This window comes from Medicago sativa, chromosome 4, assembly GCF_051527215.1.
Source record: "Medicago sativa cultivar Bolivia chromosome 4, Bolivia_mono, whole genome shotgun sequence".
Taxonomy (NCBI): Eukaryota; Viridiplantae; Streptophyta; class Magnoliopsida; order Fabales; family Fabaceae; genus Medicago; species Medicago sativa.
This window is the reverse complement of record NC_140752.1, coordinates 19028375-19043179: the sequence shown is the minus strand read 5'-3', so window position 1 is coordinate 19043179 and position 14805 is coordinate 19028375. Positions and strand designations below refer to the sequence as shown.

General features: G+C 34.7%; 1 non-coding gene and 1 pseudogene across 2 annotated transcripts; one reads left to right on the top strand and one right to left on the bottom strand.

Annotated features, from left to right (window-relative positions):
- Nucleotides 1-6928: 6928 nt before the first annotated feature.
- LOC146926966 (small nucleolar RNA R71) lies at nucleotides 6929-7035 on the top strand. Its single transcript, XR_015009088.1, has one exon. It is a non-coding gene; the product is annotated as a small nucleolar RNA R71 (small nucleolar RNA).
- A 1336-nt stretch (nucleotides 7036-8371) lies between these two features.
- Nucleotides 8372-14414, bottom strand: LOC146926965 (putative acetyltransferase At3g50280 pseudogene; annotated as a pseudogene). The gene is made up of 2 exons (XR_015005560.1): nucleotides 13006-14414; nucleotides 8372-8724 (listed from the first exon to the last, which is right to left on the bottom strand). The product of XR_015005560.1 is annotated as a putative acetyltransferase At3g50280 pseudogene (transcript).
- Nucleotides 14415-14805: the final 391 nt, after the last annotated feature.

The following is a 14805-nucleotide window of genomic DNA, read 5'->3' as shown; positions in this document are numbered from 1 at the left end:
GATTTAAACAATTCAAAATTGTTGAACGGAAATCACATTCATGTTACCAACAACTACAAATAGAAACACTAGAAAGTTCCAAACCACCTTCTTTTATTTTTGGTTACATTCAAATCACCATCTGAGAGGCCATAAAAAGAGAGGACCGCTAAGAAGTATGTATATGAACACCGACACCAGATACAACACGGATACTGACACGCCAATAACGTTGATAATTTGAGAAAATCACATAATTTAGGGTAATTATATTTGTGGATGCGGATGCAACACGTGTTCAGACACATCTAATACGAGGAGTGTATGTGATTCATAGGTGAGGAGTAATATCATAATTCATATATGGTCGAAATAGCCATAATTACACATACAAATGATGATGTTCAAAAATTGAATGACATAATTATCAATTAGTGTCCAGAAGAATAACATAATTTGTTGTCATTTAACGAAGTTGAAAGAGATACTCATAACTTATATCAACATGATTTCCTAAACTCAACTGCTCAAGGAAGTATCCCACCACATATTTTAAAGGTAAAAAAAGGTGCACCTTTGATGTTGTTGTGAAACATAGACCCTATATATGGCATGTGTAATGGAACACGATTATTATGTCGTGGTTTATTTAAAAATACGTTGGATGTGGAAATCCTAGCAGGAATCAATGCTGGAAAAAGAGCATTCTTGCCCAAAATTAAATTAAAAACAAATGTGAGTTCATGACTTTCCTTTGTGCTTAGTAGAAAACGGTTTTCCGTTAGACTAAGTTTTGCTATTATCATAAATAAGTCACAAGGGCCGACCATTATCAATGTCGGAATCTATCTTACACGACATGTTTTCAGCCATGGTCAATTATATGTAGCTTTATCAAGAGGAGTTTTGATAGGGCCAAACCGCAAGTGCACGGCCTATCGAAGTAATAGTAGTAAGAAGAGTATCGTTCCGCTAGGGAGTTGTTTAATTTAACTAACTTTAAAAGAATGATTAGAGGAGGAGAAAGTTTAGTAAAAGGGAGGTTTGTTTGCTGAAGGTAAATAACAATATTAATAAAAAGCCTTGGGATCATTGGTTCATCATAATAACGAATCTTTTCACAAGCAAGCCTTAAACTTATAATTATGCATTAATCTTAATTTATAAGGACAAGTTTCTCTTTAGCATATCATAGCTTCTCTCGAAGTCAGTGAGTGTATCCCTCCAACAACCACACCTATTCTCATGGGTGATTGCCTTTGGGACCCTTGAAGATCGAAACTTTATGTGTCCCAAGGTTTGCTAGACTATTCTCATGTTTCGCAAACCTTGTCTAAATTCACTTGTTCGAATATCAAAGCTCCGCGTTCGCTTTATGAATTGATATTTGAGATGATGAATTAACCATTATCAAACCCTCCGCGTTCGCTTCCACAGTTTGATAATAATTAATTCATGTTAAAGCGGTGAATTTAGATTAGGAATTAAGGTAACAAATAATTAGGGTTTAAGGCTTGGCTTGATCCGGATTACGTCATTAGACTTATCCAACAATCCCAAGACAAAGAAGTCTACTCACTCATGTTCATCGTAGACATGGGGAAGAAGAGAGAATGCGATAAAGTAAATTGCGAGAAAAGAAAGTAAAAGGAAATAAAGACTTTATTGAAATAATACTTGCAATATTCAAAGTAAAAGGTAAAGGGTGAATGTTTATGGTGGAGAGCTACTCTATTTATAGCTTTACAATTGACTTAGAAACTAAGCAACTAAAAGGGCAAAACAGTAAAGCTGCAACATGGTAACTTGGGCCCGAAGAAAAAGCAGCAAAAGAGGCCTCTGGAGGTGGCACGGCCGTGCCACATGTTGGCACTGGCCGTGCCAAGCTTCTGACTTGGTGGGAACATATTTTTGTTTCGTATCTTCGTATTTTTGCACTGTATTTGCTCCAGTCCTCTTTCTTTTGCTCCAAGACACCTTCCACCATATATTCGTTCCTAAAATATAATAAAAAGCAATTTAAAGTAAAATATTCAAAAAGGAAATAAATATGCAATAAAATAAAATCAAATCTTTATAAAACTAAACTAAATAATGCATTAAATTAGACTAATTATTGACTCATCAAACTCCCCCACACTTGAATCTTTGCTTGTCCTCAAGCAAAAGGCAGTAGACATAGCAGCAACAAAAGATTATTCATGGCAATATTAAGAACACATGTCTCAAAAGAAAGGCTTTGCTTCAAGTACACTAATTACAATTTCAAATACTTCTCATGAACCTATTCTACCCAACATCACGTCTCAAGTGAGTGTGTGTGTGCAGTCCAACCCTTTTCTTTCTCCTGTATAAGACAGATATTATGAGGAATAGGTTCTATCCTTAGTGCTAAAGTAACCGAGAAAAGTCCTTTCTTCATTTCGTATAAGAGTGATGGGAATTTAAGTTAAAATTAGGTTAGATTAACAATTAAGCACAAGGGGCTGCAGATGCTTAGGGGCTATCTATCCTCGTAGGAAGTATTCTCGGATGTAATTGTCCTTCCCCCCTAGATTCAAAATCACCCTAAGCAGTGCTGCAAAATTTTATTTGTTTCATCTCCGCGTAGGAAGTCTTTTTGGATGTAATTGTCCTTTCCCCCTAGCATTGATGAATTTGTCTCACTTTAGGTTCAAATTAGGGAGTCACCACCACAATTAGGAAGTTAGGTATTGTCCTTTCCCCCACATGTTGGTGCCATTCTCCCGCTCCATTTTAACTTTAACAATTAAGAATATAACAATAAGGAACAATTGATTAATTTCCCACACAAACTTATACTACTTTTACTCTTAAGACTTTAAAGGGTCTAAGTTAACACTAAAGATAGAACGTGTTCCTTAAAATACCTATTCATACATTTGCTCAAGGATTGCAACCGGGTGCTTTTCTCATTGGAGAATTTCACAATAAAACAAGACATGGGTATAGCAAGAACACAAGAAACATAAGGAACTACTTTTATGTACAAGAAGCAACCTAAAGAAGAGACAAAACAAAAAATTTCATGCCATTTTTTACATTAAAAACAAGCTACTAGTCTTGCCTTTTGCTATAAAACAAAACAAAAGAATAAAGTTCAAGGGAGTTTGGACACGACGACTCTAGATACTTTATTAGCCCCCACCCCCCCCCCCCCCCCCCCCCCACTTAGGGGAAGCATTGTCCTCAATGATTAAAAGAAAAGAGAAAGAGAAGAAGAAGAAAGTAGGAGTAGAAGAAGAAGAATTTAGAGAGAAGAAGAAGAAGAAGGGAAGAGAGGAAGAGAAAAGCTCACATTTGTTTATTGAGGTCCGTAAGGAGGACCTTGAAGTTGGAGGTGTTGCATCATCCGACGGAGCATCTCATTATTTTCATCATTGACACGGTTGCCCCTTTGAACTTCATTGCGAAGGCCGAATATTTCAACACCTTGCCTTTGTTGCTCGGTGCTCATCCTCTCGATCTCATTATGAATCCATGTCCATCGTTGGTCTTCATTAAGTTCACCGGCTTCATGGCCATGGTATTCTTCCTCTGGGTGCAAGTTAGCACCTTCTCCGACATCATGGTGCAAGTTAGCACCTTCTCCCTCATCATCATCTTGCTCACCAAGAACCTGCACATCATCAACATACAACCAATTTTCTTCCACCTCGGTGGTAGTCCGAGATGGGTTAGGCAATAAAAACATGATTGGCACATTTAGCTTAAGTTGGTAATGGATTGGTGGACGATGTTTAATGAAATTCATAGCAATGAGGGTTTCTCGGTTAACCATATTATTGCCCTCAATTGGTTTGATCCCCTCATCCTCACTCACACCAAAACACCTAGCTATGTATGTAATGATGCCACCCACCACTATGTCTCCCCTACCGGCTGGTCTAGTAGCTACAGAGTCTAGGTAGTCAACCAAATAAAAGCAAGTGTTAACCGGGTGGTTGTAGAGCATTGCCCATAACATGAACAACTCATCGGTTCTAGTGTTTCCTAGCTCGGTTCTACCCCAAATGGTGCAAGCCATGACCCTCTGAAGGTACCTATGTACGGGGTTGTGAATGTTGCTAGCTTTGTTGGCTCTAGGGACATAGTTATCAAGGCCGGTGATACGGTTCCAAAAGGCAGCTGGGTCATAGTTATCCGGTTTTAGACTATCATCCCAATGATCATGAATATACCCCTCATTGGCAAAACCTAAGGCTTCGCAAAAGTGTTGTAGAGACATATTATAATCAATATTCAATAACCGGAAAACAACTCTATGATTAGGGTTATCAAAATTCAACTTATCTTTGGTAAAAACAAGTGAGCTTAAAAATTCATAAGTAAAATTCTCATAACCGCTCATAGGTGTTAGCATATCAGTCCAACCTAGCCTACCTATCAACCTGAAAACATCATCTCTAAGCCCTAGCACTTGCAAATCATAGGAATCAGGATATCCAGAGGGATGTAAGGTTTTAGAAGTAAGAATTTTATACCTGTCCCTTTGTTTGTTGTCTCTGAACTGAATTCCATGATTCTTGACTTGTGTTTGCTTCTTTGGGGGAGGACCTCCTTGAGAGCTTGCTGGTTCCTTACCACTTCTTCTTGAAGCCATTATACCTTTATTTGAATTGGTTTGAAGGTTTAGGGTTTGGGAAGATTTTTGGTGGAAGGGATTGGTTTAGGGTTGGGGTTGATGTTTATTTAATGTTTGTTGGTTTAGATGTGGAGATTGGTTAAGGTTTTATGGTGTTTGGGTTAGGTTTTGAAAGATTAGGGTTTTGGTGAATTATAGGTTTGGATGGATGAAAGTTTTTTTTGATTGGTGGTTTGTGTTTAGGAAGAAGTTTGTGATTGATTGGTGAAAGAATTGAGTGATTTGGTTAAGTTTCGAGTGAGATATGAAGGTTTGAAGGTTTGAAGTTATGGAGGTTTAGAGAGAAGTTTGAAGGTAGAGAGAGGGTTGTTGTTTGTGAATGAGGAAGAAGAAAGAAAATTTTATGTATATATGCAGCAAGAGGTCGGGCACGGCCGTGCCACCTATTGGCACGGGCCGTGCCATCTTTCTGACTTCAACCTTCATGTTTTTCTTTAAAAACTTGGCACGGCCGTGCCATGCCTAGCACGGGCCGTGCCACCTCTGTGGTCCTGGGGGCTTCAGAATTCTTCAATTTCTTGATTTTTTTCGAACTACACTTAGACAATTACCTACAAAACAACTGAAAACAAAGAAAAACAAAACAAAAGCAATTAAATGCGTGGGTTGCCTCCCACGAAGCGCTCTTTTTATGTCATTAGCTTGACGGTTAGAAAGAGTCCTTAGAATGGATCAAAGATGTCATATTGTGTAGATGACGCTATAAAACGTTCTTTCACAACATGATCGTTAAGCATACAACAAGAGTAAAGAGCGGGACCCTTCATTAAATTTTCCAACTCAAATCCTACCATCTTATCACTCACTTGAAAAACTATCCTACCATTCTTGACATCTATAAGAGCTCCCGCAGTGGCGAGGAAAGGTCTACCTAGGATTATAGGGACGTCTTTATCCTCCGCAATGTTAACGACTACAAAATCAGTTGGGATATATATCCATTCTATCTTAACGGGTATGTCCTCGATAAATCCTACAAGTTTCATGGTAGAACGATCAACTAGCTTTAACTCTATTTCGGTAGGTTTCAATTCTCCTATCCCTATCCTTTTGTGAAGAGACAAAGGCAGCAAACTAACACTAGCTCCTAAGTCACATAAGGCTTTGTTTATGGTTTCATTCCCAATTTCACATGGTATGGCAAAGCTACCTGGATCTCTAAGCTTAGGGGGTGCTTCTTGAATGATTGCACTAGTTTCCTTGGCCAAGGCTATTGTCTCATTATGCTCGATAGCCCTTTTCTTTGAAAAAATTTCCTTTAAAAACTTGGCATATAGAGGCATCCTAGACAAAGCTTCAGCAAAGGGAAGTTTAATGCAAATCTTCCTAAGTATGTTAACAAATTTTTCAAACTTACCCTCTAGTTTAAGCTTATCAAGATTTAAGGGGGATGGAGTTTTGTTTTCTTCAAGCGGTTTTGCTTCTTCTATCACAATTTTATCACCTAAAGGCTTGACACTTTCTTTTCTAATGTTTTTAACCTTAGCAAAAGTTTCGCCTAACTTACTACCCCCAAAAGATATAACATTAACTTGGGCTTTGGGATTGGCTTCGGTTTGACCAGGAAAGACTCCCGGTGTTTGGGAAGAGGTAGCCACTTGTTGGGCTATTTGAGCGATTTGAGTTTCAAGCATTTTAGAGTGAGTAGCAATAGAATCAACCTTGGTATTGAGCTTGGAAAGAGAATCATTCAGAAATCCGGTTTGGTTTTTAAGTTCTTGAAGTTGTTTGGTTTGGTTGGCAATAGAATTTTCCAACAAAATTTCCAAATTGGATTTCTGAGTGAATCTTTGGTTGTTTGCATAACCGGGTGGTGCTACTTGTCCATAGGGATTTTGGTTTTTGTAAAAATTTTGATTTTGTCTCATCCCTTGGTTGTATTGAGCATAATTCATTTGCTCAACACCATTAATAGCACTACCTAGTTGGCAATCAACACCAGCATGACCAGTTATACCACATATTTCACCAGAAGGAGTAGGAGCAGAATTGATAGCACTAACATTGAGTTTTTCAAGTTTTTCGGTTAGTGTATCAATTTTAGAAGCAAGGTGGTCATAGTTAGAGACTTCGTACATACCTGCCTCCTTTTTGGAGGATGAAGAATTAGTGATGGCTCTCTCGTCGGTCCATTTGTAATGATTTTGAGCCATGTCTTCAATCAGGGCATATGCCTCCGCGTAGTTCTTGTTCATAAGTGCTCCACCTGCAGCTGCATCAACAGACATCTTAGTGGTATAAAACAAGCCATTATAAAAAGTGTGGACTATAAGCCACTTCTCTAGGCCATGGTGGGGACAAAGCCTTAGCATTTCTTTGAAACGTTCCCATGCATCATAGAGAGATTCCCCATCTTTTTGGTTGAACCGTGTGATTTGGTCTCTAAGTTTAGCGGTTTTAGATGGTGAAAAGAATCGGGTAAGGAATGCTTGCCTCATCTGATCCCATGAAGTAATGGAACCGACTTCGAGGGAATGGAACCAAGCGCTAGCTCTATCCCTTAAGGAAAAGGGAAAGAGATGAAGTCTTACGGCCTCTTGGTTTTCCTTCATGGTTCCACTAATTCGTAGGAAAACAGAGATGTGAAGATTGGGATCCTCAGTGGGGGATCCCGAGAATTGGTTTTGCTGCACCAAGTTAAGTAGGGCAGGCTTAATTTCGAAGTTGTCATCCTCAACCGTTGGGTACACAATAACAGCTTGTGGCTCAGCCGTAGACGGCGTTGCATACTCTTTGAGAGTGCGATTGGCCATGACGGTGTTATTTCGTGCGTCTCTCTTTCGTTTATGCAACTACCTTTCGATCGCGTTGATTATAACCACTCGATTTATGGTTTTTCGCATAAAAAATTGAGAACCCAAGAAGTTAATGATAACAGAAAAATAAAAAGTTAAAAATAAAAAGAAAAGAGAAAGAAGAAGAGAGAATTCTAATCACTAAGAAAAAGTTAATCAAATTAGTTAACTCCTCGGCAACGGCGCCAAAAACTTGATAGGGCCAAACCGCAAGTGCACGGCCTATCGAAGTAACAGTAGTAAGAAGAGTATCGTTCCGCTAGGGAGTTGTTTAATTTAACTAACTTTAAAAGAATGATTAGAGGAGGAGAAAGTTTAGTAAAAGGGAGGTTTGTTTGCTGAAGGTAAATAACAATATTAATAAAAAGCTTTGGGATCATTGGTTCATCATAATAACGATTCTTTTCACAAGCAAGCCTTAAACTTATAATTATGCATTAATCTTAATTTATAAGGACAAGTTTCTCTTTAGCATATCACAGCTTCTCTCGAAGTCAGTGAGTGTATCCCTCCAACAACCACACCTATTCTCATGGGTGATTGCCTTTGGGACCCTTGAAGATCGAAACTTTATGTGTCCCAAGGTTTGCTAGACTATTCTCATGTTTCGCAAACCTTGTCTAAATTCACTTGTTCGAATATCAAAGCTCCGCGTTCGCTTTATGAATTGATATTTGAGATGATGAATTAACCATTATCAAACCCTCCGCGTTCGCTTCCACAGTTTGATAATAATTAATTCATGTTAAAGCGGTGAATTTAGATTAGGAATTAAGGTAACAAATAATTAGGGTTTAAGGCTTGGCTTGATCTGGATTATGTCATTAGTCTTATCCAACAATCCCAAGACAAAGAAGTCTACTCACTCATGTTCATCGTAGACATGGGGAAGAAGAGAGAATGCGATAAAGTAAATTGCGAGAAAAGAAAGTAAAAGGAAATAAAGACTTTATTGAAATAATACTTGCAATATTCAAAGTAAAAGGTAAAGGGTGAATGTTTATGGTGGAGAGCTACTCTATTTATAGCTTTACAATTGACTTAGAAACTAAGCAACTAAAAGGGCAAAACAGTAAAGCTGCAACAGGGTAACTTGGGCCCGAAGAAAAAGCAGCAAAAGAGGCCTCTGGAGGTGGCACGGCCGTGCCACATGTTGGCACTGGCCGTGCCAAGCTTCTGACTTGGTGGGAACATATTTTTGTTCCGTATCTTCGTATTTTCGCACTGTATTTGCTCCAGTCCTCTTTCTTTTGCTCCAAGACACCTTCCACCATATATTCGTTCCTAAAATATAATAAAAAGCAATTTAAAGTAAAATATTAAAAAAGGAAATAAATATGCAATAAAATAAAATCAAATCTTTATAAAACTAAACTAAATAATGCATTAAATTAGACTAATTATTGACTCATCAAGTTTCTCAAATTCAACAAAAGTTCTCATTAAAGAAGGGAAAATAGAAGGAGAATATGAAGACTTTACGAAAAATGTAATTTTTAAAGATATTCTTTTATCACAATCATAACAATGTTTCTTTTACATAACATGTCATTTATACATTTATTTACGATGTTTCTTTTACACAATATACACATTTATGTTATGATGTTACTAATTACTATTAGAATAAACAATAAATGATCATTATTTTACCTTAATTTTATATGCAGGCAAACTAAAATATGTTGAGTTCAAAAATAATTTTGTTATATGCCTTGACAATATTTGTTTATAAATCAATGTATCAATAATTTCCATAATATTTAAAATTTTAAAAATTTAAATCAAAATTATACAAACAAACATAATAAAATAATCACATGCGTTAGCGCAGTAGAAAGAACGGACAGACGAGCACGATAGTGCCCGCCTTTCCGCTAGTGAATATAGAGTATGTTTATACTTACTTTTTCGTTATCCCAATTATACCCTTAAACATTTTTTTTCTATAATAAAGATCGTTGTTGGTTTCATTAAAAAAAAATTAGATTATATTTTTTTTGTTATATTGTTAGTGTCATTGAAATAGATAATCATACTTATTTTGGTTTATTATAACTTCAAAGCAACAAACATTTATATTTTTAGTTTTAATCAAATTGTGAAGAGGTACTTGGCGCGGAGGAATGATGAATTTGCAGAGATACGAAGATTCTTGATGAAAACAATCAATCAAATCGAGAATGATTAAAGAAATAACAAAAATCTTGATAACTTGCAAGATTGGAAACCCGAAAATGACGAAGATTAATAAAAAAAAAACAAATGCACCAAACTTGATGAAAAACATGAACAAGAAAGGAATGGCACAAAGAAACTATATAATCTTGAACATGTCAAGAACAAACGAGAAAATAAGATTTGCTGCAAAATCAATGAAGTGAGTGAGGCTCAACGAAGACCATGAAGCTCAATGAAAACGATGAAAGGTTAGGATTATAGTTAACTTTCTCTCGAGGAAGGGGAGAAAATCTGATATTATGAAGGAACAAATTGAACGAAAATGAATTCTTTTCATGAATGATTAGTGTTTATAACATATATTTACATACAAATGATATCTTCACACTAACTAAGGTGTACTAGCTAGTATTGGATACAAAGAATTAGTAGTGATGTGATATAGCTTAAGCTGTAAGTAACTATGTGTATCTAAATAATTAGGTGTAGACCTATTTATGTAAGGGGAATGCTACGACACACTCACTCACTTTTGTGAAGGTGTGTTTTAGCATGATGCACCTTTATGAAATGGACAAAAAAACCACTTTTTCTTTTTAAAAGTTGTTTTAAGTAGTGGGCAGTGAAATGGACAAATCAAAAGCTTTTAAGCTCTCTAAATTTCCTATGATTTATACATATCATACTATCATTTTAGTATGAAATGGACAAAAAAAATTTGATGCCATGAAGAAAAAGCTTGATATGCATTTTCGTGTTCTAAGTTTTTCATGATTTTTAGCATAGAATCGTATATCTTTCACTGTACCCGCAAGTAACAAAAAATATGCAGCACTGGTTTTGTTCATATCAAAAGCTTCTGATTGTTTAAGATTTGTTTCATAATCTATATATAACAAATCACTCGCAAATTTAGAGAGCTGGTGATCAAGGGGATGCAAGAATAGTGGAGAGTAAAGAACAAGAAGGAAACGGGAAGAGAGATTGAAGAACAGTGACCAAGAGACTAAGGAAAAGAATTTGGTGGACCCAAGAATAGGGAATTTAGAAATAAAAAATAAACATTTAATGTCAATTACAATTGTGTCCCTTAATTTTGTCTTTTTCTAAAATAAACTAAAGGATCTATTTGTCTAGATGAAAAAGGTGTAACATGCTAAAACACACCTTCACAAAAGTGAGTGGGTGTGTTGTAGCATTCCCCTTTATGTAATACTTCGAAATCTAACCAATGCTTACTTAATCTAACCTAATTAGAGTTAAGCTAACTAGTTAATTAGAGTACGTTTTTTCAATAATAATAGTTAATTAGAGTCTGTTAACCAATGCCCCCGGGGCACTGGTTAAGAAGTCAAATATAGTAGCATGCTGCATTGAAAATTGTGCAGTCATTGCATTAAAAGTTTAAAGTCTTTTTTACTTAAAATTTCCACTTTTGGATTCCTTAACTAGTGCCCCAGGGGTACTGGTTAATATGACCCTTACTCTTTTATTTTAGAGTAATGATATTTTGACATCCATTTGATGACAACTTTGTTGACAACTTTGTTTTTCTCACTTCTTATTGGTCAAAAACAATGGAGAGAGAAGAAGGAAGAGAGAGGATAACAACATCATGTGAGTATGAGAGAGAAAGTTGTCCAAAAGTTGTCGAAAAGTGGTTGTCAAAATATCATTTCTCTTTATTTTATGTTGTGGTGAGTCACTGAGTTGACTTATATTTATATTCTCTTAAATAAGTATGTAAAATAAGTATATATTTTTTCCGATCCAAAGAGGTCTATGAATCTATGATACTTTATTATATAAGCTCCTCTCAAAGAAACCTAAGCTATCGCCAAGAGAATATACTCAAATGATTAAAAAAACTACATCGTACAAGTACACAATATTCAATTATAAGAGACATTTTTTTTTTTAATTAGGAATCTCAACTAGATAAGACTATTCTAAAAAAATAAAAAAAAAGACTATTCTAATTTTTTTTTAATAATCTTACTTCTTCAAGTTGAATTTAATAATCTAACCGATTCTAATCATTACTTCTTGTCAAATCTAACGGATTCTAACTAGAGTTAAGCTAACTAGTTTTTTTTTTTTTTTTTAACAACTTAAGCTAACTAGTTAACCAGAGTTTGTTATTCAGTTAAGGTATATACAATAAATAAATATATTTTTGTATAAAATTAATATTTTGTTTCGTTAAACATAAATATAAAAAACAAAAATGAAATAAAATGACATTTTGAAAAAATAAAAACTAGAAGGAATATTTTATATTAATAATCTTTACCATTTTTAGTAAAATTTGAATTTCATAATAATAATTTTTTAAAATAATCTATATATATACTATATATAAAGAAAGCAGTCCGTTTTGAACTTACTTTTCTCCTTTCAATTATACCTTTAAGCAACTTAGATTATAAGAATGTTGCCGTTCAAAAAAAAAAAATGAATGTTATTTTGTTGGTGTCATTCAAAAAGAGAAGAATTTATATTATATTTGTTATATTTTTTGAAAGATATTATATTTGTTATATTAATGTTGATATTATTGAAAAAGACAAGTATAGTTTGTTATAATACGAAAGTACAAAATATATATTATTTATACCCACATTTTTAATCAATATCAAATTAATTTTTAATCAAAATTTCATAAAAACTATTGTTCGTATTTTACACTCATTAGTGTATATAACATAAATTTCTGACTTATTATAATAAATCATGCTTATCTTTTTCAATTTCATAACAATATTGCAAATATAATAGTATAAACTTTTATGTTTATCAATGACACCAAAAATATAACATTATTATTGGAATATTTGTTTAAAGGTTGGAATATTGAAAATCCAGCCCAATATATCCCATTCCATTTTTAAGATAATATTGTTCCTATTTTAGTGGGGTATAAAGTTACTATTTTAACGAGGTTTAACTATTTTTCGAATTCATAATTTAAATAATATTATAAAAAGATAAAATGGTAAATAAAATACATTAAATAAAGGGAAATATTGAAAAAGGAAAAATGCAATTCAAATTCATGTATTTTCTTAATGTATATAGCATAGATGATTTCAAAAAAAAAAAAAAAATAGCATAGATGTTTCCCTTACATAGTTGAGTACTTATCACACATAAGATTATTTATAATACCCCACTTACAAGTCCAAAAAAAAAAAAAAAAAAAAATCTACTACAACTTATTGGACAACATACGTAACCACATGTATTGAATCCCTGATTAAAGAAACCCAAAATCAAACCTTCTTACCTACCTATGAAAAAAACAAAGACTTGAACATTATAAAATTATTCAAAGATGATTATTACACAATACAAATTCAAGCATATCTATAAACTGATACGTACCAAATCAAGTTTTCAAATCTTGACGCTGCATTAGTTAACCATATCCATGAATTCATGATCATTTCCCATTGCCTCCAAAATCTTGTAAGGAAGACACACTTGAAGGTCAATGCTACCTTCTTCTATTCCAGCAAAGGCACAAACCATTCCATTTGTTCTATTTCCACTCCGAACTGCCACAGGCTTTCCCCATCCAAAATCATTACCATAAACATCAAACCATGGAGAACTGCTAATGGCCAAAAAATTCTTAGTGCTCAAGCTATCAAGCCTAATGAAGCTTGGATTTCTCAACCATGACTCATAATCATTCTTTAATTTCTCATTAGAGTGCAAAGCAATTAACTTATTCATCAACAAAGCACCTTTACCAATCCCACCTTCCTCCAACAACTCCCCAGCTTTCATTTTAAACCCGCAACCTATAATCGCGTTTCCAAAATAATCTTCTGGCAATGGTGGAACAAGTCTTGGTCTAACTCCTATTATGAACGTATTAAGCGCATCTTCTTGTGGATCAAGATGTTTGGAACGAATCACTGAACACCAAAGATGAGTTAAAAGCGCTTGTAGAGAAGATATTTTTTTGGTATCAATCGCTGCGTTGACTTTTGATTTCAATTGCATGATTTTCTTCTTTGTGAAGTGAAATATCCTCTCAGATAGATAGAATTTTTCGTCATCAGATGACGAAAAACTCAACTCCTCAGAGTAATTCTTTTGTGGCTCTATAGTTAAAGGAAATCGTATGGGCTGTTGAATACCATTTGGAAACCAACGCTCTAGTGTTGGGGGTTTAGATATTTGATGATGACAACCACGTGACATTTCAGCCCACGAATTGATGAAATGCCATGTGGACTGTCCGTCAGCTACAACATGATTGAAATTACAGCCTATGAAGATGCCGTCAGCTAGCTCCGTCACTTGAACTGCCAACAATGATTTTGATGTACCTTCGTAGTTTGTAACTCCGTTGAAAGGAAAAAATGAACGAACAACCGAAGGAACATATGTGGGTTTTAGGATGTCAGCAACACAAGTATTCTTTGCTGCCGCATGTATAAAGTTTACACCTGCATTATTGCATGTTACAGAACACGAGACAGTACTGTCTTCGTGTTCTGTAACTTTGAGACGGCCAGCAAGAGGTTCGAAAAAGGAAAGGGCAGAAGAAAGAGAATGTCTTAGCCGTTGAATTTGGTCTGATGCTACAGGATGGTGATAAAGAAGGCCTTTTTTGTTGGTTGGATAAAGTAGAAATTGGAGATCCCATGGAGTTAAATCAATTTTATGATTACTTGATTTCATTGCTTTGATTGTATTGGTGGAGAGTACTTGGAATGCACCCATATTGTTTTAAGTTGTAAAGGAGTATTACATAAGGTTGAGGTTTGGATGAACATATATATATATATATATATATATATATATATATATATATATATATATATATATATATAGTTGTGATCGTGGACTTTCATTTATAAAGAATATTTACGTATGTACTTTATAAAGGAATTTACGTATGTATTTTCAAGGGCAAAAACGGAGTTTGCATCCCAAACTTTTGAATATAAGACCAGTTTATTAAAGGCTTAATTGCATGTTTGGTCCCTTATGTTTATTTTAGTTTTCAAGTTGGTCCCTTACGTTTTGAAAGTTTCAAGTTGGTCCCTTACGTTTTAAAAGTTTTCAAGTTGGTCCCTTACGTTTTGAAAGTTTCAAATTGGTCCCTTATGTTTATTTTAGTTTTCAAGTTGGTCCCTTATGTTTATTTTAGTTTTCAAGTCGGTCCAA